Source organism: Terrapene carolina, unplaced genomic scaffold (genome assembly GCF_002925995.2).
Source record: "Terrapene carolina triunguis isolate 2854851 unplaced genomic scaffold, T_m_triunguis-2.0 Scaffold183, whole genome shotgun sequence".
Classification (NCBI taxonomy): Eukaryota; Metazoa; Chordata; order Testudines; family Emydidae; genus Terrapene; species Terrapene triunguis.
Genome location: NW_020664534.1, coordinates 4,310,536 through 4,338,456, shown reverse-complemented (window position 1 = coordinate 4,338,456; position 27,921 = coordinate 4,310,536). Strand labels below are relative to the sequence as shown.

Genomic DNA, 27,921 nt, shown 5'->3' with positions numbered 1-27,921 from the left:
ACTGCCAATCCCTCCCTCTGCCCTTGATGACAAGCATCCTGATGCTCACTTCCCAGCTCTGGATCTTTTATGCAATAATAGTCCAAAAAGAACCCATAGCTGACTTCCCTCCCAGCTACAGAAACCTCCCACAATAGCACTCAACAGCCCTTCATCCTGACCACCCTTAGTTGCCAAAGCCCGTCATTACCCCTTACTCTGACTAGCAACCTTCCTCCTACAACTTCTCACCAGAGCGTGCTGAGGCCTAATATCCTTGCCCTTCCTCCCAGCTTCTGAAGACCCTCTTCTCCAAGCAAGTGTCCCATGCACCCACAGCCACTTGGCCCCAGCCATGTTCCCTGGTAGCTTTGGAAGCCTCCCACACTGTAGACAGGTGTCTTCTCTGCCATGATACGTGCAGCATGGAGGAAGCTTGCTGCCGTCTTTCCCTGCCATAAGAGTCTGGTCCTTAGGAAAGATGGAGGGCCTGATTCACTCCTGGGCTGCACCATGTGAAGTCATTTATACAAGTGCAAAGTGAGGGCAACTTGGGTACAAATCACTACCATTCAGGTATAGTAACTTTTTGTACCTAATTTTCAAAGGTGTGAATGACTACACCAAATGCAGGGTAACAGAATATGCCTCATAATTTGCAGGGGACACTGACAAAGTGTTCAAAACTTTACCTGTATATTATTCAACTACCAAGCCAGTGTTGTGAAATTTCATATTAAAAATATCAGCCAAATCAGTTCTAATTAACGTCAAACACAAATCCCCTCACAAAGGCCTAATCATAAACGGAATTCTGAATAGCGTGGGCCCCATCCTGAAGCCCTGACTCAGTTTATAACTCAAATCCTTCTTCAGACAAATCTTTGTGGGCTTAAGAACTGAGTAAAAAGGATCTAGCCCTATGGCAATCAATAATGCACTAAAATTAAAAATTATAAACTACCTGAAAGAAAATCAAATCTAGCATTCAGGGTATGAAACAGACATTATGCACTAAGAATATTACCAACACGACTACTGTGAGGCCGTTTTAAAATAATGATGCTTTCTTATGTTACTATTTTTCTTGCTAATATCACTAGCGGTGCACTTGTTGGGGTTTTAGCTTCTTTAAACGACAAAAAAAAATATGTTAATTCACTTAAGAATAAACATTTAATACACTCATATCTCATTGCATTATCACCACATACAGTATGCTGAGTGTTAAAATACAGTTCTTGAGGGGAACTACTAGCTATTGATTTTAACATTATGAAAAAGTTCATAATGTGATGAATAAGAGGTCAGCACTTATAAGGAACAGCATTGGTCCAGACAAGAAATACATCCACCTGAATACTTATTTTATGACATATTTGTGGATTGGGATGATAGATATACAGGGGATCTTCTTTCATAGTGCACCAGCTATATCAACTTGTAAAACTGCTATCGATATTCTTCATGTACCTTTACTAAAGATGTGTCATTACTCCTCAACATGTTTTCATGTTTTTCTCTGACTAGATTTTTTTTAATACAACAGCTGCTTCCCTAAAAGGTATTTTAAAAATAAACTGCAAGTATCCATCATAACTATCCATAAACCTTTTATCAAGCACTTGCCTACCTTTGGTATGGTTGGTTCTTAGAATCCATTTTGAATAATCCAGTGACAGTGCTGGAACTTTGCACCAGGCATGGAGAAAAGCAGTGGACAAATGGATTACCAGTTACTTGACTCCATTTTTCACTATTGTTTCACTTCTAAAAACTTCATATAAAGAAGGAAATAAGCGAAATAGCTGGGTCTGACAAAGGGCTAATTTTGTAATAACACAATTCATATTTCTTTTTTAATTTGAAGGCATGCATGCACAGTGATTGAAATAATTTCCTGCTGCGACTTGATTTTGTTGACTGTAATTTTACACTAGCGCATGCGGCTATTAACTATTCAGTTAATACATATTGTAAAAAATGATAATTGGGAAACAGATCAAATAAACTATCTTCAGAAATATAAACATAACAGTCATCATATGGATATATTTAAACATAACAGGACTGTTTAAATATAAAGCATTAAAATAATTCAGATCCTCAAGATGGTTATATGAAATTATATAACAGATGTGTCACATTAATTTATATGTAGTTAGGCTTAACTGTACAGTTTTTCCATCCTAAAAATAATATTTTGACTTTAAAAAAATCCAGATGATTTTATTACCATTATTATAATTTTTTTGTTAATTTTCTGAATAATACTGAATTTTCCTTAAGTAAAAGAAATATGAAGTAAGAAGTTGTACTTTTTCTTTATCTCTTGTGCAATGTACAGCATTAGACTATACAGTTGTTTACTTAGGTTCATTCATTAGTGAGGTAAAAAAAAAAACCCAAGACATTGGAATGACATATTAAACATGTTCATGTAACTTCAAATGATGAAACCTCCCTACATGAGAAAATATTACAATTCACTTGATTTTTTACTGTAATGCCAGTTTACCGTATGTCAAAAACTTCTTAGCCTCTGCCTTTCTAATCATACCACTACAGCTTGTGGTTTTCATAGTGAATAGCTTGCGCTTGCCTTTCCCCATTTCACATTAAACTTACAGCAAACTATTATTTGGGGGGGAGGGGGCTCTAAATGATGTTAAAGCATTTAAATCCTCAAGCTGAAGACTCAGGCTGAGTTACTCAACAAAATGAAGAGCACATATTTCCAATGACAATCCCTAATACATATTTTAATGTAGCACACTTGTCCAGATGATAAGCCACACATATAAAAACATCTCCATACAAAATCACTTTTAAAGCAACTTGTTAGTTTAAATCTTTTAAAGATTTGCCCATTGTTAGGCTGCCCTAGCCATTCGGATGTCACCAGTAATAGTCAGCTAGATAAACAAAACTCTGATCAGAATCATAATGCATGTGGGACAGCAAAGAGAGCAAGCTGAGTTCCAGTCTTCAAGCTTCAAAGAAACATGTCCTTCAATTGCAATCTAACTCCTGAAAATAACATACCATTTCTAATACTAAAGATTTTCAACTAAACCCCTCTACATCATCTGAACAAATAAATCTGACTGGTAGAAGTACTGACCTGCTGAGCTGCTCTCAAAGCCCGCACTTCAAATGCAAAGCTCAGCCAGACTTTCCGAACAATTTCCTTCTGCACAGTTATAGTGAGTGTGGTCCCTCTATTTGTCTTCTGATTCCAAGGGTGGACAGATGGCCGGGAGCCCTGAGCCCTACTGGAATGAGGCAAAGCTTTGCCTTTTTTTTTTCCCCCCCCCCCTCCCTCTCCTCTCCTCTCCTCTCCTCTCCCCTGGCTTAGCCCCTGGCAGATAAGCCAGAGTCAGGCACAGTGAGCTCACCACACCCCTCCACCAATCATTTCAATTAGTGCCACATGAGAGGAGCTTCTGCCCAAAATCTGCTTAAGAAAGGGCCAGAGGGCAGGGCAATCTCCTTTGCTCAACAATGACCAGAAGCTGCTATAAATATCCAAACAAAAGCACTGTCAAGGCCAGGAATGTCACATTCTAATGTGATAAAATTGTAAAGACTCTCTCAGTGTACAGCACGAGTACAGAGAAATAAATGCACAGAGATTAAAAACAAAACCCACCAAAGCATGGGACATATCAACATGCTATCGAAGTTATACATTTCTAGTTATAGAATGCTATGCCTCCATTAGTTTTCTTGTGTAGGTACTATATAACTCGCATCATCTGTGGCCCCATCTTCCACAGTTACAGTTGGTTATGTCATGTCAAAAATGACAGGCTTTCCATAACTTGAACATATTAATAAGAGAGTCACCTACATAAAGTTATTACTGTGCTAATAAACTACATACACTGTTGTATGTTTGCTCCCAGGATTCAGGGCCTGAGTCTCATCCCACTCACACTTGTGTAACTCCACTGACTTCACTGCCACACTAGAGCTACACCGGTGTATGTGAGATCAGATTCCGGCCTTAGGTTTTTAACTATATTGCTGGATAATGGGACTTAAAACCAAATTACAGATTACAAAAAGGGATTTAGCAAAGTGTCTCACTATACAGTGACCAGACCTAAAGCACGTACATTACTTTGCAAACATCCAGTTCCCATTGTGGCTGATGACAGCTGCTTGCTACAAGTTGCTGGGCAATGCTTGCTGTGCTGTGGGGAGGGAAGGGGAGGGGAGGAAAAGGGAGTGGTTTCAATTGCATTCTACTACTTGTAAACCCAGCAGTGCCTGAAGGATAGCAATTTCCAGCCTGTTGATGGTAGGATGACAATAGCTAGGTTAATCTGAGGGGAAGTGTGTAGTAAAAATTCCCTATTTCCTACCATAGATACTCCTAAATGTGAAAAATGTTTAAAGGGTGATCAGGTGGGTGATCTATTTATCTCTCTCTCCATCTATCACGTCAGTGTATTCATACATCTGTGCATAATATGTAATTCTATAATTTACACACTAACATAAAGCCCTGGCATGATACTAGAGCAGGGATAAAAACCATTTGAAAAGATTCCTGCATTGCTGTGATAAATATTGTGCACCAAATTTCTGTTGAAAGCAAATGGAAAACATTTTATTCCCAGGTACTACATTGCACATGGTTGCATGTACTTCCACAATGAAAAGTGCTTCTTTTTATTAAAATGCTTTATATGTGGGTCTGAGATGGTTTACTTGTTATGGTTATCATCCAAGATGGATGTCTTAGTTCTTTTTTTTTTTTAAATAGACTCAAAGGGCTTGTCTAAACGGTGGCAGTAGTGCACTCTATGGGGGTATGATTTCTAAAGTGTGTTGCACATTAATTGGTCCGTGAAGACCCTGCTGGTGTGCTTTAACATAGTATCATTTGAAACATCTACGTTAAACTCATTAGGGAACCTTTAGTACGCACCAGCAAGGGTCTGGTGCATTTCTTCACCATGCAGACAAGCCATAAGAAATTGGGGGTAGTGCACTGAGCACAGTCATAGGTGCCGACTCTGTGGGTGCTCCGGGGCTGGAGTGAGGGTGAGGCCTGGGGGAAGGGGCAGATCAGGGGCGGGAAGAGGCAGAGTGGGGGTGGGGGAGCCTTGGGTGGAGCGCGGGTGGAACACCCTTTGGGAAAAATAGAAGTCAGAGCCTATGTGCATAGTGATGGATGAACTTTTAGGTTTGATTCAAGAAATACATCTAAAAAGCTTGAGATTTAGATAAATCTGATACAAAATCCTTTGATCAACGGGGAGGAATTGGTAGCGAATCTGAAAGTGAAAGGCAATTTGGGTGCAGAGGCGTAGCGAGTGCCCTCCGTACCCTCCGACCGGAGGGGGCCCCTCAAGGAAGGGGGCCCCTAAAAGTGGCAAAATAAATACCGCATTCCAGTTTCTGCATTGTAAGGGGCCCCGCCCGGACATATGTTCGGAGGGGGCCACCGTTCCGAGGGGGCCACGTTCTTTGTTGCTACGGCCTGTTTGGGTGACAGTGACCATGAAATGACAGATTTCACGATTCTAAGGAAAGGAAAGGAGTGAGAGCAAAGAATAAGGACAATGTACTTCAAAAAAGCAGACTTGACAAACTCAGAGAACTGGTAGGGAAAGGGCCACCCAGAAAGGGGGGGAAGCTGGTACAAATTACCAGGGCCCGGCGGTCCGGAAGGGGGCCCGGGGCCCGGCTTCCCCCCGCCCCCTCGTCACTGTAGCTGGTCTGCCCTTGCCAGGGGGCCCGAAAAAATTCCGGGACCGGCTTCCCCCCCACCTCTCTTTGGCCCTATTTAGCCGGTCTGCCCTTGCTGGGGGGCCCAAAATTTTTTTTTTACCGGGGCCCGAACCCGCTCTTGACAGCCCTGGGTAGGGAAGGTCCTCTGGGAAGAAAATTTAAGGAATAAAGAAGTTCAGAAGAGTTGCCAGTTCCTCACAGAGACAATATTAAAAGGCACAACTACAAACTATTCCAAACACAAAGGAAAGACCGGAAGAATAGTAAGAGGCCAATATGGCTCCATCAGGAGCTCTTTAATTACCTGAAAATCAAAAAGGAATCCTACAAAAAGTGGAAACATGATCAAATTGATAAGGAGTACAAAAGAACAGCACAAGTATGTAGGGACAAAATCAGAAAGGCTAAGGCACCCTGAGTTACACCTAGCAAGGGACATAAAAGATAATAAGAAGAGGTTCTTTAAATACATTAGGAGCAAGAGAAAGACGAAGGAAAGCATAGGTCCTCTATTAAGAGGGGAAGGAGAGTTAATAACTAATGATTTCAAGAAAGCTAAAATGCTTAATGCCAATTTTGCTTCAGTCTTTATTAAAAACGTTAATGATGACCAGATAGTCAACACAAATTAATATAAACAACTGGGGGAAGGAATGCAAGCCAAAATAGGGAAAGAACAGGTTAAAGAATATTTAGATAAATTAGATGCATTCAAGGTGGCAGAGCCTGATTAAATTCATCCTAGGGTACTTAAGGAACTAACTGCAGCAATCTCAGAGCCATTAGCAATTATCTTTGAGAACTCCCGGAGGACGGGAGAGGTCCCAGAAGACTGGAAAAGGGCAAACATAGTACCTATCTTTAAAAAGGGAAACAAGGAGAACCTGGGGAATTATAGACCAGTTAGCCTAACTTCAATACCTGGAAAGATACTGAAGCAAATTATTAAACAATCAATTTGTAAGGACCTGGAGGATAATAGGGTTATAAGGAATAATCAGCATGGATTTGTCAAGAACGAATCATGCCAAACCAGCTTAATTTCCTTCTTTAATAGGGTTACTGACCTAGTGGATAGGAAGAAGCAGTATACATGATATACCTTGATTTTAGGAAGGCTTTGACACAGTTCCACATGACACTCTCATAAGCAAATTAGGGAAATATGGTCTAGATTAAATTATTATAAAGTGGGTGCACACTGGTTGAAAGACTGCACTCAGAGTAGTTATCAATGGTTTGCTGTCAAATTGGGAGAGTGTATCTAGTGGGTTCCCGCAGGGGTCAGTCTTGGGTCCAGTACTATTCAATATTTTCACTAGTGACTTGGATAATGAAGTAGAGATTATGCTTGTAAACTTTGCGGATGACACCAAGCTGGGAAGGGCTGCAAGTACTTTAGAGGACAGTTTTAACATTCAAAATGACCTTGACAAATTGGAGAACTGGTTTGAATTCAATAAAGACAAGTGCAAAGTAATTCCCTTGGGAAGGAAAAACCAAATGCATAACTACAAAATGGGGAATAACTGTCTAGGTAGTAGTACTGCTGAAAAGGCTCTGAGGGTGATGGTGGACCAGAAACTGAGTATAATTGGTTGATGTGATGCAGCTGCAAAAAAGGCTAATATGATTCTGGGGTGTATTAACAGTAGTGTTGTATATAATAAGACACAGGAGGTAATTGTTCTATTTATCGCTGGTGAGGCATCAGTTGAAGTACTGTGTCCAATTCTGGGCACCGCACTTTTGGAAAGATGTGGACAAATTGGAAAGAGTCCAGAGGACAGCAACAAAAATGACCTATGAGGAAAGGTTAAAAACTGGGCATGTTTAGTTTTTAGAAAAGACGACTGAGGGGGACCCGATAACAGTCTTCCAATATGTTAAGGGCTGTTATAAAAAAAATGGTGATCCACTGCTCTACATGTCCACTGATGGTAGGACAAGAAGTAATGGGCTTAACCTTCAGCAAGGGAGATTTAGGTTAGATATAAGGAAAAACATTTCTAACTCGAAGGGTAGTTAAACTCTGGAATAGGCTTCCAAGGGAGGTCATAGAGTCCCCTTCGTTGGGAGCTTTTTAAAACAAGTTGGACAAATATCCGCCAGGGATGGTCTAAGTTTACTTGGCCCTGCCACAGTACAGGGGGCTGGACTTGACATCTTGAGGTCCCTTCCAGCCCTCTATTTCTATGAGAAAAAGATGAGACACTCCTGTAAGGACAGAGCTGCTTGCCAGATTTCAAGTTTTTGCAGGGTCAGAAAACCGTTGTTATTTGTTTAATGAAGGCTCACGCAAAAGCATAACAATAAAAACAGTGCAATGTAAGTATCTTTGGGCCAAGTCCTAAAGTCCTTATCCAGATATAACTCTCGTCGAGTTACTAAGAACCGAACAAAAGCTTCATACAAGTAAAAAACCTTTACCCCAGTAGTAACTGGTGAACAATTTAAATAATGAGTTTACCTGGGAAAACAATGATTTATCTAGAGAGCTGCACAGTTTTGAACACTACTAACTTGGTAAGAGAACAGCAAGAAGTCCAATATAAATATTAATCTAATAGAGTGAAATAGACTCAGACAACAGTGATGTGCATGGTATAAAACTTTAGACAGACAGACGGAACAAAGACATGACAATTAAAAAAGGTTACTAATTTTTTTTCCAACTTCCAAAGCAGGTTTCTTCTCAAACTGATTGTCAGTAAGAGTTTTGTTTGGACCTTACTGTTTTACAAACTGCTTCTCCAAACCCATCCATTTTTGCAAACTGTGGATAAAAGTGATGGCGGAATCTTTCTATGTCCTTCAAAGGATGCTAAAAATACACAGTGAGAAAAACTGCACCTATGGAAATGTGCACCCACATAGTACAAGGACTCTCTTTAGTAAGCTTGAATGTACTCAAGACTGTGTGCTTTATAGATCCAACTGCAGGACCTGTAGATGAATCTGACAAAGACATCATGGACATAAATCATATACTCATCAGAAATATCCCCAAAAGGAGCTTTATATAGGAAAGTTACTGTTCAGTGTGCTGTGCATCTACATTTTTAAAATGTTGATAAAAATCTGCTGCCAATAGAGTAGCGGTTGGATTTCCTGTTTTACATATAATTATTGCTATTATTCCCTGAGAGCTCCTCTGTTTAACTCATGACCCTGATCGCAACTTAGAATAGATGTATTAGAATTCAAAGTTTGACATAATGAGCTCTTAGAGGAAACAAACCTATATATGGAAAGCTATCCTTAAGCATCAGTTGAAGTTTTCCCTTAAACACTGTTTTATTTGATAAGTGAAAAGTGACACCACCACCAAATCATGTAGTATTAATGCTCTTTTCTTTCACACATCCCTGATCTTGGAAAAAAATGGATTATGCTATTTCTTTGTCTGAATAAAATGTTGCAGTTCCGGAGATAAAGACACATTCTGTTGAGCAATTAAATAGCTAAATAAATGAATCAGCAGAGCAGAAGTGGCAGATTTAATTACTGCTTGGAGCTAGGAAGAGGAACTAATTATGGGGTTCATGAACCACATGCCACTCTTTGCTTTAACCACGTGCTTTGATTCTTTTGGATCAAGCTCAGCAAATACAGCAGCAACATGCACCAGAATAAAAACTATTCAAACTTTGAAAATAAAGTCTAATCTTTGTCTAAAGCACAAGCATATTCAGTACTCTGTTTTAATGGCCTATGTGTTCAGTTGAATAGATAAATCAGTAGACAGTTTGAGCAAGCTTCTGTTGAATGGGTAGAGCTTTAAAAAGCATAGTTCTCCAAAAAACAAGGATAATCAAGTTCACTGGATATGAACAGCATGAAGGCTGCAACACAAAACCGCACATGCATGGCAATTAAGGCATAAAGCATATTGATGCATTAAGTAAGCAATTAAAGGCCCTGTTCAGCAGAAAGTGACCATAGTTTGGAAATTGCAAAAGCCCTGGGAGGTTGTTGGTCCTAGCTCTAGAGAAGGCACCTATTCTATAGGTCTATTTGCCATGACAAGCCATAAGACAATTTTTTTAAACGTCACCTCTACAGCTGCAAGTTGCGAAGCCACCGCAGGAGAAAAAGGCAGGGAAATGAGCTTCCCAGATCTTGTGGTCTAATTATATGATTGTCTTTGCTCTTTTCTTGTAGTGCTGATGCAAATGGTAGTTAACTTGAGTGCTAAGCTCATTCTCCTGCAGGACTGCGTTTGAACAGGGAGGAGGACAGGCAGGCATGGCAATGGTTATCTTCAAGGTGTTCAATGGGCTAGGCCCAGATTATCTAGAAGACTAAAGTTGTGGGATGAGGGCCAGGGTCAACAGCTGCACTCCTTAGGCACAATGGAACTTTCTCAGGCTAAAGCTTTTCTGTGCAGGAGACAGGGCTTTCTTGGGAGTCGATCTATGACTGTGGAACAAACTCACACAGAAACCAAGGACCATCAAAAACCTCATCACCTTCTGCTCCCAGGACGAGGGATACTACTTCATTCTGGCCTTCTCTAATATAACCATAGAGCAACATGTACATACTTATTAAAATAAAAACAACTACCAAAACATTCCACTGCACACAATTCTCTCTTTGGGGAGAGGATAAGAGGGAACAAATCACATATGCCAGACGTTAATCATGTTGCTTAATGCACTCTTGGAAGGCCCTCATGGTGATCAGGGCAGTAGAAGAACCTCTATAGAATAGAATAGGGGTCATTTGGCTATGAATCACCCAGGGTATTTTTTATACATTTTTTAAATTAATAAGTTGAGGTGAGGGAAGGACTCCATCAGTGGCCAATTGTTTCCCAAAAAACTCAGCTTCTGAAGGCCACTTTAGTGCCTTTTCATAATTGGCAGATTTGTTTCTGGGGTCAGTGACTACCCATTTGCTTCTCCACAAATACTGCAGAGGAGAGAGGCAAATGACTCCCTCATACTGACCTCAAGAACAGATCTTCTGTCTGGGGGAAGAGTCCAAAATTAATATTCAGCCATGGCCTCTTACACATTCCTCCCCACTGACTGCAGTTTGATCAGAATAAAAATAACCCTCCTGCATGTCAGAGGTGTAGGCTACTCCTTGGAGAATCCCAATGTCATTATCATACAAAGCTAATGTGTCCGCTTTGCTGGCCTGAAATTCCTGAGACAGCCAGCACAAGGCCTACTGCACCAACGAAATCACAAGTAAACCCTATTTTGAGAAGTGGTACATAGGCCGTTGTGCTGGCCCTCTGGATGGGGTGAATTTCGCTCTGCAGAAGGACACTGTGTCAGCAGGGAAACAGACACATGCTGGATCCAAGATGAGGTAAAGATGGGAGAAGTTTTTTACTGGGGTATAATTTTCATAGAGGGAGAGACTCCCTGCCTGGCTCATGGCTGGCTCAGAAGGAACAGCCTTTACACTCAGGAACAGCCTTTACACCAAGTGAGGCACATAGAAAGGTCACAGAGGAGTCAGGCTCCAAAACAGACAGACCCCTCAAACAGTATGTACAGACAGACTATCGCTACAAAGGACAATGGATATTGTCCATTTCATAAGAGCTTAAAAGAGCAAAATACCTTCTGAGAAAAATGATTAGCCTCTAACTCCAAGGAGCAGAGTCAGGCTGTAGGGATATTAAGAAGGTACTAACAGTGATTCCCCCAAGTGACAGTGACCCCCTCATAATTTGTCCCCCACACTTTAAAATCCAACAGTTTCACCAAGTACAAAAATCTCTTGGGTCTTCTGTTAAAACTTGTAAGCTACTGTCTGTAGAAACCATTGATTATATCTATCCTGTGAAAGATACTTTACTACTATGTAAAACTTACAAACAAGTTAACTGACTTTGTTCTTGAAGTAATTGATACAATGTAAACAAACACTGTAAGCTGTTAAGTGACTTTCACTTCATGCAACGGCTCCTAGGACCCCCCACCCTCTGTGATTAAAGGGCCGGGAGTCTCAAATGAATTAGCACACACCTCGAAAGTGGTGGAGACAGTAAATTAAAATATGGTTAAGGTATGGAATGTATGCTGATGAATGCTTGATATACATGGATGGTTAGGGAGGTGCCAGCCTAGAAAGAAAGTATCCATCGGCCGAAGAATGTGTCAAGTGGATGACCAGAAAACCCCCGGAGGGTAAACTGGGATCCACCCCATCACCTGGAAGGATGAGAAACACAAACTTCGGACAATGTGGAGCCACCAGGAATGTGCCACTTTGGACAGGAATGTGTGCCATCTGCTGATTGAGTCAGCAACAGCAGGATGAAACAGCTCCCATAGACTAACATAGGAATTAATTCCTATAAAAATGGACTCTCAAGACTGAGGACTTTGAGTCTCTCTGGTTCTGCTGCCAACCTCCAGGAGTATCAGATGCATCTGACACAGACTCTGCTCCATCCTCATGACCAAGCTACCTGGCCAGTAACTTGGCATGAGCAACTTCTAGGCTGGTAACTATAACACCTATACAGAACTTGAATGAATGATTGTGTGAATGAATCTATCTATCTATCTATCTCTATATATATATGTGTGTGTATAAGGAATAAGTAGTGATAGGAATAAGTAGTCAAACAACGTTGTTTACTTTTATCTTTTGCTTTATCATTATATTTACAATAAATGTGGCATCTTTGCCTTATCCCTCTTAATAAGATCCTGTTGGTTTTTATTCTATTGGTATAACAAGGCCCAGAAGTTATTTTTGCCTGTTAGCGTTAAGGTAACAGCTGATTTTTTCTGACTGTAGAGAAGCATACGAGTTTGTCTCAATTATATTTGAATATTGGGTTAGCTTATTTGTAAAGATCTACAAAAGAAGTGACTAACTGTGCTAGTGGGTGTAAGAAGGTGTTGCTGGTTGACTGGTACGAAGAATAAATTACTGTGTTTTTGGTAAAAGGTCTAAATAATGTATTTATTCACTGCTAGCTACAGAGCTAAAAATAATTCAAAATCACTCACCATTCTCTCCTCTCAGAGTTCAAAGGAGAGATGCTTTTTGCCCTTAATATTCTATTTTCCTAATATTTCAAATACATAAATATTGTTAAGCTGGAGGTTGGGTGAAACCTTGTAAAGCTCATGGGTATAATGGATGCCTTTTCTTTTTGTCAGAATAAATGTAAAGAGCAATTAAGCTCCTTTATGGAATAGACAGCTGAAAAAATAGGAGCCACTGCTCAAAACGCAGGCTCCTATGCAAGGCAGAAGTAGGTACTGAGAGATTTTCCCTGGAGTCTGAATGCAAATACAGGGGGCTGTGTGTTGCTGGATGGAGCTATGTATGTGTGAAAGAAGCAACTGAAACACCACAGAAGATCACAGAAAAGGCAGCAAGGAAGCCTGACAGCCAGCCAGAAGAGCACTTGTAGTGTGGCCCTGAGAGAAAGCTAAGAGACAGAGCCTTTGGGTAGAGTGCTGGTTGGAAAGAGGTTTGGAATGGTGATAAAAGAAAGCTGTGTGATGTTTGATTCCTACTGTGTTTAGGGAAAGAGCACTTTGTGTACTTTCTTTGTAAATAAACAGGATTGCATCAAAGATACCTGACTCTATCATCAATTTCTCCTCTTAATGGAAATAACCCGCAAGTCCCCAAATATTGGCTAACTGCTTGGGTCAAAAGGGGGAAAATATTTTCATTTTTATTTATTATATAGATATGCAAAGTAGCTACATAAAAATGAGGAACAGTTGCAGGAGAAATACTGTCAGCTTTCAGAAAGATTAAAAAGCTCCAGTGAAGGTTTAGCATGGGGTTAGAAAACAAAATGCTGATCACGTTCATCTGTATTTTGAAACAAAAAAAATTAGCATAGCTCACACAAAATGTAGATCAAGGACACTAGCTGCATTTCTGAATATGAATAATAGCACAATACTATTCATCATTTAAGACTATTACAGTTATGTATGGCTTTTATAGTCTAGCTTCCATAAAGCAAAATGTTTTTCTGCTCAACCAGTTCTCCTGCTGGAAAGATAGAGTTCAACTTAACTTTGGATCTTCAGTATTCCTAAAACTTCAGCAAATATTGTCTTCAGCAGTTACAGCAACTCTGACGAGGGCCATATGGCTTTTTAAAAACCCTAAGCATATGAAAGAAATCCCCCTCAAGTCAATTTTAATTCCTTCACCAGAGAAATCAATATAATCTCATTCTCAGAAAAAGAAGATATCTTGCCTAAAATGATCACATCTTTTAATATGCTGTATACATTCTGCTCTTCAATTCCTCTATGGGAGAGTAGGAATGTAAGGAAATTCTTGATGCAAAGGCTGGTGGTCGACAGTTCAATATGCTGGTGCAATGAGAGAGCTATCATTGTGCCACTGCAGACTTCGACTAATGTGTGATCAGGAAGTTACTGAAGAACTATAGAGTTAATAAATCTAAAAATAGGAAAAGCTTTGAAGTTTATATTGGCAGTTTCTCCTTGTACAGTACCATCAAAACACACATTGTATTGATGTCAGCAGGCAATACTTGAATTTAGGTAAATATTGGAGTTTCAAGTCAGAGCTATCAAAACCTTATAAAGCTACTTTTCTTGGAGCATCCTTTGACAAATCAGAGAACACACTGGGCCAGATTCACTGGCATAGGTGCAGCCACAGGAAAAAACTGACAGTAGGAGACCAGGAAAGAGAATTCTGTTCAACATAAGATAGACAAAATCAGGAAAAGGATACCCAGCCAAGTCTGGCCATAGGTGAATTTTTATCCCCAATCCCACAGCATATTTTATTCCATTCCTTTAAAAATGTTTTGAACATTATAGAGAGGAAAAATACTCCAGTGATTAGCCAGTAGACTGGGGTTCAACTCCCTACTGTACCACAGACTTCCTGAGCAACCTGGGGCAAGCCTCCGTCTTTCTATGCCTCGGTTCCCCATCTGTAAAATAGGGATGATAGTACTTCCTTACCTCCCAGGGGTGATGTGAGGGTAAATATATTAAAGACTGTGAGGTGCTCATACACTCTGGAGCACATAACAACCTGAGACTTGGGAATGAATAGGTCCATAGAGCCTCAGTGTGGGTTGCCATTCATCTGTAGCTGGAGAGGGCAGAATTAAAGCTGACTGGATGGCCGACGAGGGACTAGCCTCCAACCCCTCAGTTACAAGATGCTTCAAAAGCTAGCGCCTCTGACCGTGAAACAAAAAAAGAATCTCTTATGCTGCATCAGCACCTTGGAAAAACACAGTCAACGAGAAACATTATAAACCACAAGAAAGGTTTTAACTCCTGCAGAGCAGAGATCTTCACCATAATGAAAGAGATCTCCCTTGTATTCTCAGGGAGGGCTGGATCTGTGGTCCTATTCTTTTAAGGATGGGGAAGTTTTCAGATACGCAAACACAAATCCTCAGTGTGGGATTTTCCCAGAAATGTCAAAAATCCTAGGGAGGGAACAAATTTACATCACTGAGAGAAAGGATTCCCTTATACCAAGAAATTGCCACAGCATGTAGGACCCACCTACCAAAGACTGAATCAGCTGAAGACTATCTACCTTATAAAACTTGGTAAATGTATGCAGGGATGACCAAGTTGCAGCTTTACAAATGCCATAGTGTCTCCTTTGGGTGAGAAGGATGTGGACAAAAAGAAGGCAATAACGTCTCTTGTTGTCAATGAAAAAAAATCAAATTTAATTTTGGAATAAAGCTAGGATCCATTTCCGAAACCACCATACATTTGTGGAAGACACAGCAGGATGTATGAGTTGATGGAACTCCCAACTCAGATACCCTTCTTGCTGAGGTGACAGCGATCAAAAAGGTCATTTTGATAGGTAGGGCGCCTGCATTAAGGCATTGAGCACAATGTTCAAATCCAAAGATAGAGCTCAATGCACCTCAGGAAGACACTATAACTGAACTGCTGAAATGAAGCAATGTAAGTCCTTTTGGTGGGAAATGGAAGACTTTCTGGATACACTCAAAATTACTGGCAGTGAAGAAACATGCATTTTTAAGGTATTCCCCTGCACCCTGAGATCAAAGTCATCTTGTAAAAATTCCAGAATATGGGACACTTTTGCAACATGATGCTGAATAGGTCTCCCTCTGCACCAAACTTTGAATTTAGACCAAATCCTTCAGTAAGACCTGTTGATTTTCTCCTAGAAAAAAGAGTTGTCACAAAACCAGCAGAGTAACAGTTTTTATTTTAGAAATCTCCTTTCATATGCCAAAATGGAAGGATTATATACAGGTAGGATGATTAGCATATAGAGGAGCCTAGGCTGAGTATTCATTTTTATTGTATTAACCCAGTCCTTAATTTGTGCCAGGGCTTAGCCATTGAGAAATGGCTGACTACATGACAACTGGGAGATTTCCAATAGATCCAACTTTCCCCAATTTATTTTGTAACCAGATACTATAAATTTTTGAATTAGTGGTGGGAGGGCTGTGGGTTCTAGTTTGGATATATATAAAAAGGCATCATCAGCATATAACATCAATTTATAGTCCATGGAACCAAGCTGTATAACTTGGATATCTGGATGGAGCTCAGATAGCTATTTCCGAGGCCTCAAGATCCAAATAAAAAAAGTAATGGAGACTGTGTGCATCCTCGCCTAGTACCCCGGAAGAGACTGAAGGTATCTGAGGTCACATTGTTGATCATGATGTGAGAGGTTGGATGTGAAGATAACAGTTGGATACAGGTCCAAATCCAAATTTCTGTAGGGTCTAAAACATGTACCGCCAGCCCACTCGATCAAAGCCATTTCTAAGATTACCACTCTATACGGCTACATTTAGTGCCTTGCATGGCTGCTACTCTGAAACCTTTCTAAGATTAATATGGCTTGTGGTTTGGGATCATCACGGTTAGATCTTTTTATATTGATGCTGCAAGACTTTTGGGGTTAAACGATAGACTATTATTAATTTGTCTGACATCTGGTGTATTTTATTGCTTAAATTTAAATAAAATAAAATAAAGTAATCCTCACTGATTAGACATCAGAAACAGAAGAAAATCAAGGAAAAGAGAGGAGGGGAAAAAAGGAGATATAGCAATTTTAGAGTGTTTTCACAGGTTTGGCATTCTGCAAATTCTAAGTTTTCACTTAACATATTAAGAGACTATCTTTTTCACTTTCAGTTTACAGATCCAGAACCAGATCCAGTCCCGCAATATAGCCCCTTGTATAGCTCCAATAGTACAAAAGGATTGCAAAGCTACACTACCCTTGCAGATAAGGATTCCCCCAGTGTAAGGGAATCTCTTGCTGAGCTGGAATTGATATGCAAACTAGACACAATCAACTCAGGATTAAATAAAGATTGGGAATGGCTGAGCCATTACAAACATTGAATCTATCTCCCCTTGTAGGTATTTTCACACTTGCTTCTTATCAAACTGTCTGTACTGAGCTATCTTGATTATCACTTCAAAAGTTTTTTTTCTCTTACTTAATTGGCCTCTCAGAGTTGGTAAGACAACTCCCACCTGTTCATGCTCTCTGTATGTGTGTATATATATCTCCTCAATATATGTTTCACTCTATATGCATCCGAAGAAGTGGGTTGTAGCCCACGAAAGCTTATGCTCTAATAAATTTGTTAGTCTCTAAGGTGCCACAAGTACTCCTGTTCTTCTTGCTAGTGTGGTGTCAGCATAGAAAAGCTGGTCCATTGGTTCCATCATTCTGTCACTCCCAGACCACTGCAAGAATGGACAGAACTGATCTTGGGCATCTCCCAGTTCTATTCCCTCTCACTAAACATTCTCAAAGGATGATTTTGCATGATTCCTGATTCAGATGTAGAGGGCCACCTGGAAGGTTTAGTGAGAAAATAGGACACTTCCCAGGGGTACCCAGGGTTGTGAGACACCTTGCTATCACTTGCCCTTAGCATGAGGGGAGCCTTGTCTGTAGCTGCCAGGGGTCAGCTCACTTTCTCTCCCAGCCATTGACAACACAAGCCCTTCTCTCTCAGCCCATGAGGGCTCCGCTGTCCCTCATGCAGGTTAGCAATAGGCACATTCCAATCCGAGTCCTCCAAACATCTCCCTGCAGAATCCAGCCACTTATCCACGGGACACTCTCAGAATGATCAGGCCTGCTGTTCTCAAAGAAACAGTACACCATAGCTTGCTAGTTACACTTGAGAACGTAGAGCTGTGTAACACACAGCACTTAGATTTGTTTATAGAGAACACAAATATAAGCTTATTTAACAAAGAATGGAGATTCATACGATAGCAAACAGAACTATTAAAAACAAAAGCTTTCCATATAAAATAAATTCATGACATGTATTCTGTATTCTACAGCCTAAACTCAACTAACAAGATCCCCTCTTGCCTTGTAAGGTACTGCTTACCCAAAGTCTTTCTCACAGCATTTTTCAACCAAGATGGCTGAGATCCTCCTTTCATGGAATCAAATCTGATGGCAACTTGTTTCCCCTTGATGAAGGATGCCAAGACATCTTCCTGCTCCTCCAGATATACTCGTCCAGTCCTTTATTCTTCACCTGTAAAACAGGGTCCTCTGCCCCGGCTGTTCACCTCTTCCTGTTAATTTTCCTTCTGATGTCCCCCGCAATCTCTTCCTTAGCATTTCACTCGGTATGCAAATCAACTTCCATTGTAAAACACACAATACACAATGGTCAGCCAGGGAGATAAGTATCTCCCACCTTCAGTCTGGTGGAACCTGATGTAAGGCATGCTACCTCTGGGTCACCTGTCTTTAACTACAAGGCCTAGGAACATAGTTTCCTCTCTCATATATCGCCCGCCACACACCCCTTCTTACATATTATCCATTACACAAAGATTATGATGATCAGCACGATCAGTTTCCAGTAGAAACCTTACATGGCACTCTTTGGTGAACTAGAACGTAAATACCAGACTCACGGGAATGCTGTAACCTTCTGTCAATTGGTCACAGGAAGTATAGAATGTTGTGCTTTCAGTATGCTGATGACATCCAACTCTATGTCTATCTCATCCAACGCAACTACTACTATCAAATGCCTCCCCCCGTGTCTTGCTGAGATGAGCTAAATTAACTGAAGCTCAATCCAGGCAAAATGAAAGTGATGCTGGATGGCTTGGGTAGCAACCAGAAGATATGGTGAAGACTATCTTTGCCCCTGTGACCGAGTGTGTGTGTCCAACTTTTGTTACTTGAGTTTGCAATCTACGCATCTGGTTAGCTTCTGTTAGTTGAACAGTCACATAAGCCTCTTTGGACCCATGCATTTAACCTTCAACAAAGCAACTTCAACCATGATGTAGCATGGAAAGCTGAATGGAATTCACAAGAAGTCACAAACACCTTGTGAAAAACCTGTCACAGAAGACCCCTGGCCTCGATCTCCCACAAAGCTCATGGGCAACCTTAACCTGCATCTGCACAAACCATGGCAAATGTGGTTACTTGCTGCACAAATGGAAAATTAAAGACTCTCCAGTGTGCGACTGTGGTCACCCAGAACAGACCATGGAACATATAACAACTCAATACTCGATTCACAAACAGGAAGGAGGCATCACAGCAATACACTCTGCCTCTCCAGAGGCAATTATCTGGCTTAACCATGTAAATGTAAAATTATAGTTGTTGCTCTACATCTACATCAATCATACGAAGAAGAAGAGTAGAACAGCAAAGGCCAGGATGGTCTTCTTTCCATCTGTATCTGGCTAGCAAGTTGCAACCATTTCGTCAAGATGTGGATCTTATTACTGTCATCCATATCTTTTAGATAATTGCAATGTTCTGTACATGGGGCTACTCTCAGATCAGGGGAGAAAGTGGTTCTGAATGTGACAGCTCATGTTAGGTGGGGGATCTTGCGAGCACATTATGCCTGCGTCCATGATTGGCACCAGCTGCCTCTTGGTTTCCAGGTGGAGCTTAAGATTTTGGTTTTGTTCTATAAAGCCCTAAATGGCCTAGATGCATCTATGTAAGAGACTCCACTCTCCTTATGGTACACTACTGCAGCTGAACTAGAGGAAGCACATTAGCTGGAACCCTCTCAGTTTAAAAGAGGAGGCTGCTTGCAGGGGATTCTCTGTGAGGGACCTTCACCTTTGGGACTCATTACTTCTGCCAGTAATCTGAAATAGCCAGAATCTGTTGCCTTTTAGGGCACTCCACAAAGCCCATATGTTCCCCCCAGTTTTGGGGAATTGGACAGAACAGTGTGGGTTGGTCTGTTGGTGGGTGGAAGGGTGTTCCTTGGTTTTGTCTGTTTAGTCATTTCTAGATCTTGGGGTTAGCAATGTTACCAGATTTGTAATATATGAGAATTGTATTTTTACCTTGACCCTTGGATAGACACTTGCTTTTTGTACAAATAAAAATGTAAGGTATTTATCCCGGGCTCTGTGAGTTCTGTACAGCTGGACTCACGGTAACTAAGGCACCTAGCTGTTCAGACAGAGGGAATCAAAAATATTCCCAATACATTCTATAAAAACTCTCTAAAACATGCATGCAAAATGATTTGTGTAGTGAAACGGTTTTAACAACCCTTGTTAGGGTGATTTATCTGTATAGCTCACTCATGGCTTCCCCATTAATGCAGTCATCCCAACTACATGTCGACAGCACTTTTATACCATATCACAGCATCATATATTCCCTAGCTATATTTATATAATCACTTATTAATAATTAACGACCAAAATAAAAATGGAATGGAATAATCACAATGCAGTCACCTCTGGAAGAGAATGCAGCAGCTGTTTAACAGCACACACAACCACAAAGATTTAGGACACAAAACAACAAGGAGAAACCACTGCACTGCACATATGAGTTGGATTATTATCAGTCTAACAATTCAGTGTATGATGGAGGAAACAGAATTAAATTTCAAGTGTTGTTATAAACAGTAAGGAAAAACATTTGAAAAATTATTTACTTCTTTTTATAGACAATAGACAAACATGATGCAAAATTTGGTCATTTCATACTACAAGCTATGAACATCTCTCCTGAATCAGTGTTTGCCAAGTGAAAATGAAAATGATGAACCCCCAATTAAAAAAGCTATCAGTTTAAAATTCATTCAAAGCTAACATATTTGTGAGGGTTTGAACATGTTCTAAAAATTGACAACACTGCTTTCTCTTTGACATACAGTACACTTAAAAGAAAACTACATAAACAGCATTAAAATACCATTTAATTAACTTAGGATATGATGGCTAAAATGGTAACGAGAACAACAGAGATAATTTGTCATAATGATTTTCATTTAAAAACTGCTATTAGACAAATTAAATTTAGCAGAGACCAAAGGCACACGTTTTCCCTTATTACTGCCTGTCAGCTAGTATTCTGGGGCCCAACGGGAGTTCTGAATGTGGAGTGCTTGCAGAATCTCACCCTACATCTGAAGCTCAAAGAAGAGAAGCGGTTTAACTACATTGACTGCAATCCATCTATATTTTAACATGTAGCAAAAACAGAAGACTTTGCTCTGATTTTATTTTCTTCTAACGCCGTTATTTTCTAACAAATTTTATATTTGTAATAGCATTCCTTGCTCTATATTAAAATAAGCAGCCTTTACCTTGGATAATAAGGAACATTACTGTACATTCAAAACCAGGATAACCATTATTTTGTTTCTTCATTTTTCAAACATCTGAAGGGTTTTCTAAACACTGTTATAACACACACAAAAATCCCATTGGCCCCAAATGGAATAGCCATGTTTGATTTTAGACTCAACATTCTCCTACATTTATAAAATGTTCAAGCTGTATTCCGATCTTGCTTTCAGGTTTTTATTTTATTCAAATTTTTTCTCAGATTAGTCTTGTGAGATGAACCACTTTGGAACCAGCAGCAAATTATATAATAACCATTAAATATTAGTCCATTAACACATTCATCTAGTATATAGGAATCGTGTAATATACCTTTAAATAGTTTGTGAGCCCTCTAGTGGTTCTGTGTTCTATGTACAGAAACCTGCCAGAGCAAAAGTGTATACCTGTAGCTATGCCTTGCATGCGTATAATTAGTAAACATGGTTATTTGCACCCCACTGTGTGGTTCTTTCATCTTACATTTGTTGTGTAAAGAGCAAAAGCTACAACAATCTGCATCCCTGAACGATAAAAGCTGCCATACGGTACATGTACATTGGTCTTCCGTAGCATCTTTCATAGAAATATCAAAAAGTAGTTTTATAAACAAAAAACAACTTAAATCTAAGAACACCCCAGTGAAATAAAGGTTGCTAGAGATGTATAGACTTTGGCTGAATTTATGGAACTTGGATCTTGGAGGAACATAGTTGTGTGGAGTTCTTTTTTGAAGCTGATTTTTATCACCAGTAAAATTTTGTTCCCTGCCCAAATCCATCTGATTGAATCATTTCTAAGTGGCAGAGCTCCTGCCCATTGGAGAAATTTACATGAGCAAAATACGTTATATGGTTTTAAAAATTACATACTAAGGATGATTATGAGTTGAAATTTGGCCAGTAGCACTGGGCTTACATGCCACTTTAATGCCATCTTTGAGAAAACAGAGAGTCAGGACCTTGGTTGATATCTCAGAAAAAAGACAGCACCTTCAGTAGCACTGTGGCCTTAATATTGTGGTTGTTCATTAATTCACTAGAGATGAATAACTGCCTGCAGCACTTAGGAATAATAACAGGCCTGCCATCAAGTAGTCATATATGACTCAACCCTATTTAGCTTGGATGATCTGTCAAAATTACAGGACAAGATGACATACAATAATATGACCATAATAAAATGCTTACAACAGTAAAGCTAACAGTCATGGTCTAGTAGCCACTTGCCTGGTTTTGGTAGGGTATTTCTCACAGTAGCCGGCATATCAAACTGTTCACTAAATAACAACCTCGATTTTACAAACATCAATCTTCCAGATGACCAGTTACACGAACCATTGTTCTCCAACAGGGAAAAAAATAAATCACACAATAGAAGCGATGTCAATGAAGAGCAAATGCCTTCAATGCACTGAATATTGCTTTGCCGTGATGTGAAGGACAAGAACAAAGCGATGCAGTGCACCACAACTATGGTAATTTTGAGATGTTCAATTTTATGAACTTTCTGATTTTATGCACTGCTCAATCTTCAGTTAATTTGTAAAACAGGGGTTCTGTTATAAGGAGGTCTCCCTTGTTTCTGTTCTTCCTCTTTCTACCTCATTCTCTTCTCTTTCCCAACCCTAATCTTTCCATCTTTTGTCCCATTGCATAATCCCCCCAGCACTCCCTCAATGTCTTTCCACCCCATTGCCATTCCAAACTCTTCCTGTTTCTCTTGATCTTCCTTTTTCTGAAATCTCCCCTATCCTTTCCAGCACTCCTGCCACTTCTTTTGTCACCCTGCCTATTCTTTCTCGATTTCTCACTACTCCGCCCACATCCAGTCTCCCTCTATTCAAACTCTCCTCCTCCATGGGGAAAGCATGCGTGGAGGAAAGCCCGTAACTCTTCCTTTTTCAGCAGCTTGTGCAGGGTTCTTTTGAAAGCTGTTGCGTCTGCTGTTTCACAGAACTCCCAGGTTGGAGTATAGCAGTGCACTATACCCAGTACATCACATGACTAACATGAGCCAAAGATTAGCAATTCAAGCAGTGCGAAGAACCAATTTTTTGGTTCAGGAACAGAACCGAAAAATTATAAACAATAGTTTGAGGTCAAGCTGAATTTTTTTTTATTTTTTTTTGATGAAATGAAATGTCCAAAAATGTTTAATTTTGGGTTGACCAAAACATTCTGGTTGACCCAAAATTAAATGTTTTGTTTTGATTTTGAAGTCTGAAACATTTAATTGGTGGGTGGTTTTTTTAAAAATAAAATTGAGAGACATTACAAAATAAAATGTCTGTCGAAAACAAAAAGTCAAAATGTTTCAATTTAGAAATGCCAAAATGAACAGTTTTGACTTTTCTGAAAACTATTCCTTATTTATTTATTATTTATTTGATTATGACGGAAACAATTTGCCGAAATTGAAGTGAATTCACAAATTGTTTCAGTCAACCTATATCTGCATTTTTTGCCCTCCCTCCCCCAAAAAAAGATGTAGTGTGAAAAATTTTGCCCTGCTGTATTAATTACAGCTCATAAAACTCCCCATATGTCCTAAAAGCTCTTTATCTGGGCCAGGCAAAAGGAAGCTCAATGTTATATCTGTAAATGTGGCACTTCTAACATTTTTCAAGAGGTTGGATGTTGAAAATAATATAAATTCTGTTTGGTCAAACTTCAGGAAAATTGTTTTTTCCTTTCCCCCCCCTCTATCTAACTCAGCCTTTCCAGTTATAAAAGTCACTGATCAGAACTAGTTATACTGGGCAGGGCCTGGGGCATCTGAATACAATGATATCACAGATATAAAATCTCTCTTTTATGTAGACAGAGCCTTATAATAAAATCAGAAATAAAAAGTAGAACATCTATAGACAGCTCATGAGATTTTTCTCTTCGATATTCCTCCCTCAGATGTAAAGCCCTTAAATAGGCCAATATTATTTAACTAGAATTACAGCACTCACTTTGCTTGAAAACACCATAAATAGTCATAACTGCTTAGGTACCAGTTTTTTCAGATCAGTAGCTATCACTCCTGTATACTGATTACAATCCAGGTCTTTCAAAATGTCAAGTTACCTCCAGAAGAATGAGTGGTAAGTTGTAATGGAAGAGGCATGCTCTTGGAACGGGGAATAATTCAGAATTATATGCATGCTATAATACAGACAATCCGTTAGTACAGACAACATGACAAGCTGCTTAAGCTTCTCTGTGTTTCCAGGCGATGCTCCACAATGTCCCATAACTGATTAACTTGAGTACAAATTGATGGCACTGATAACCTGTAAAGCTGATTTGCGAAAGTGCCACCTTGGGCATTCCTGGACTTATTAGACCTTGTGTTAAGTGATTCAGTCCAACAGGAAGGTTGCAGGACGACACTAACTTACATTAAGACAGCCTCTTTTACTTATGCACTAGGCCCCAAATCCTCCGCCCAGCTTCTATGCCAAGCAGCTGCACTGGATATGCCCAAACACATATCCAGTGCAGCAGGAAGATTGGGGGCTCTGAGAGGAACTCCAAGCTATAAATGATTGTGCAGCCTTTCCATGGACCTCCTCCAACTTCAGTCTCCCCGTCCCTCTTTTTGGATGGATCTGCTCTGGTTCTGCTGCTGCGGGGAACCAGGGTGTCATTTGTTCTAAATTAGTGTCATCATCCTTTGTAACAAATCATAATCTTCCACTAAGGGCAACACACACAATATCCTTGATAGATGTGACACCAATTAAAGAAGGATCTTTAAAATATGCCTCCCACCCCATAAAAACCTATGTACAAAGACATCATCATCAAACAATTCCCATTCAAATGAACCTGTCTTAGAAGCTTCTGGTTTATAACAAATCTGAATCAGTTGCCTTTGTTCAGACTACAAAACCAGGGGAAGGGAAACTGGATCCTAAGTAAGATAATGTGACAAAATATATTTAAATTATAGCAATTATTGAAAGATCATTGGGCTCAGCAGCACATTGCCACTTCTCTATGGCTTAAAGTCAATGGGAGTCTTTGCACTGACTTCAATGAGTTCTGGATGAGGCTGTATAAGACTGTTCTTTGGAATTATGGGTCAAACTGTGCCCCTGTGATCCATGTGTGGCACACAGATCTCTCCTTACCGGGCAAAAGGAAGGCTTTCCCACCTCTTTGGAACCAGTGGAAGGCTTTCTTTGGTCTGGTGATGAAGGAGTGAGTGGACAAGAGGATATGTGCTTTGTTCCTCTACCAGTCCTGCAAAGAGCAGGATGGAAAAGTAACGTAGCCTGTTTGGGGCTTCCTTTTGATAGTGGGGTTCTCCATAACTCATGGAGTTACTCCAGATTTATAGGGGTGTAATTGTGAGCAGAACTTGGTTCAAAAAATATCTAGTATTCTTTTTTCAAGGATTTTTTTTAAAAACAGATTCCTGAGACAATTATATTATGAATATTCCTTCCCAGTAAAGTCATTAATTAAATTATATTTTAGATATAGAAGATGGGTTTAGAAGCAGTGTTTTGGGGCTGTGGAAAATAAAAGGATTCTCCATAACTAATCTTTATGGCAAAATATCACCTGCAGTTTTATTTTTTTTATTTCCAAGATATATTTCAAGTTACTCTTTCTCCTGCTTCTTATTATGCAAACCATATGCTGCAGATATAGCTTCTGTTTCAATAACATATCTGAGTTGGTTTGTAACTTCTATATATCCATCCAAATCCAGCTATACTATTTCACTCGCAATAAAACTGCTCTGCACAGCTCATGTTGTTTGTCTAACAGCTGAGATAACATTAGTTGTTTAAAATTCTGGACCATCACAGGACTAATAATCTGGATGCTCAGAGCTTGTACTGCCCAAGGCTATTCTAGGCAGGCCCTATGGGTTTTACTTTCGGCAGAAGTTCCAAAAATTCAAGGAAACATGGACCCTACTCAGATAGTTAGGGGGAAAGTAATTAAACAATAACAATTGTATATATACACACACATTATGTATATATGGACATCACACTTAGCCAAGAAATGGTGCGGACCAGAGACTTGAACCTCGGTTTACTGCATTCCAGGTGAGTGCTCTAACTACTGGCCTATTGACTATTAGGTGTCTCTTTCCCCTCCCGCACTCTCTCTACCTTTGTCCCGCTCCCATTTTGACCAGAAATTCCACCCTGGACCTGAGAAGCCTTTCCTAGTAAAAATTAACCCTTTTGGGGAAAAACTTCAGTTTCAATGAATTGGCATTTTCAAACAAAAAACTCTTTAATCAAAAATATCCTGACCAGCTCTATGTACAGTATATATCACGTCTTTTTTTTTATCAAGATAAGTCTATTTGCTCATATTACTTAACTTACTTCTCAACTCAATATTGAATCATTCATGTTTTGCTATAGACTATAGAGAATTGTAATTCTTTAGTATTACACAAAGTAGTATTAAATAGTTCAGAATTCATTTGGCATTGATTAGATGGCATGAACAAAATAAATTAGCATATACTATACATGTTCCTGGTACATTAGTGGTGATGAAAAATTAAAATAATGGTGTTTTGCTCTTAGATTAAGATCCAGTTCAGGCTGGTAACATCTGAAACTGGGTAGGCAGAACTGACACACAGAAGGTTTACTCATAGCCAAATGTACAGCAATGGGTAAAGATCACTCTGTATCTGACTCAGAAAAGGGAAGCTAATCCTACATTGCCTACCCAGGGCAACATCTATTGTTTGGATGATGAAAACAATAGTCCTTCTCTTTCAGGAGTGCAAGAACTAAACACGTCACCACCCCCTAAATCAGAAGGGAAACAAAGGCATGGGATTGATGTGTAAAAGGAAAATAAAAGCTGCTTGCTTGGATGATTCAGAAATACAGACCTGCACTGCCTAATGTAAGAGAGAACAAGGGTCCTGAACGTATATACTTCTACTTCCAGCCACAGCCAAAAGAAAACAACATTTATAGGGGAACAAAGATTATAGGGATGGAAAAAATGAGCTAGCCCCACATTGTGGAGGAGGTGAAAAACTGAAAGCATAGGCCAGATTTCCAAGAGAGTTTGGTAGTGACCACCACCAACATGCAAACTCAAAAAAACATCTTCCCCTCTCTCTGTCCTTCTCTGAAGTGATAAGAAGTGGGGTTCACCCAGAAATAAACTGCACAACCCCGGAGGGAAGAAGTAGCGCAAAATTGGGTTTTGTGTTCTATTTTCTATATGGTGTCATCCGCTGGCAGGAGGAGAGATATGCAAAAAACATTCTGACCCATACAAAGAATGGGCTTGTCTCAGCTTGAAATTTTGTCTGGTTTTTATTTTATCTGAGCCAGTTCACCCATCCCTACTACAATGAGAGCACGGTCAATAACTGGAAATCAAGGAGGAAGAACCATGTACAACAACTCAGTCCAAGGAAACATTGTTATGACATATGGGCATTTAAACAGCAGGAAAAATTGGTGGCAGTACTCAGAACTCGTTTCAGGCAGAAATATCTAAGTGCTAAAGTTATTTTAGCACTTAGATATTTCTGTGCATAAAGATCTACTTTGGGTGTTGGGAGTGGAGACCAGGTTGGCACAGGCTCTGCG

General features: G+C 39.8%; 1 protein-coding gene across 6 annotated transcripts in view; it reads right to left on the bottom strand.

Annotated features, from left to right (window-relative positions):
- Positions 1-27,921, bottom strand: part of LOC112107002 (poly(rC)-binding protein 3-like) — a 457,963-nt gene that overhangs the window by 199,830 nt on the left and 230,212 nt on the right. The window contains exon 1 of one of the 6 annotated variants that reach the window (XM_024200514.3): positions 3,104-3,241. The exons of the other annotated variants lie outside the window; for them this stretch is intronic. The gene's annotated coding sequence lies outside the window, so the exon portion shown is untranslated. Of the gene's footprint in view, positions 1-3,103; positions 3,242-27,921 lie in introns of those variants that run through there. 6 annotated transcript variants of the gene reach the window in all.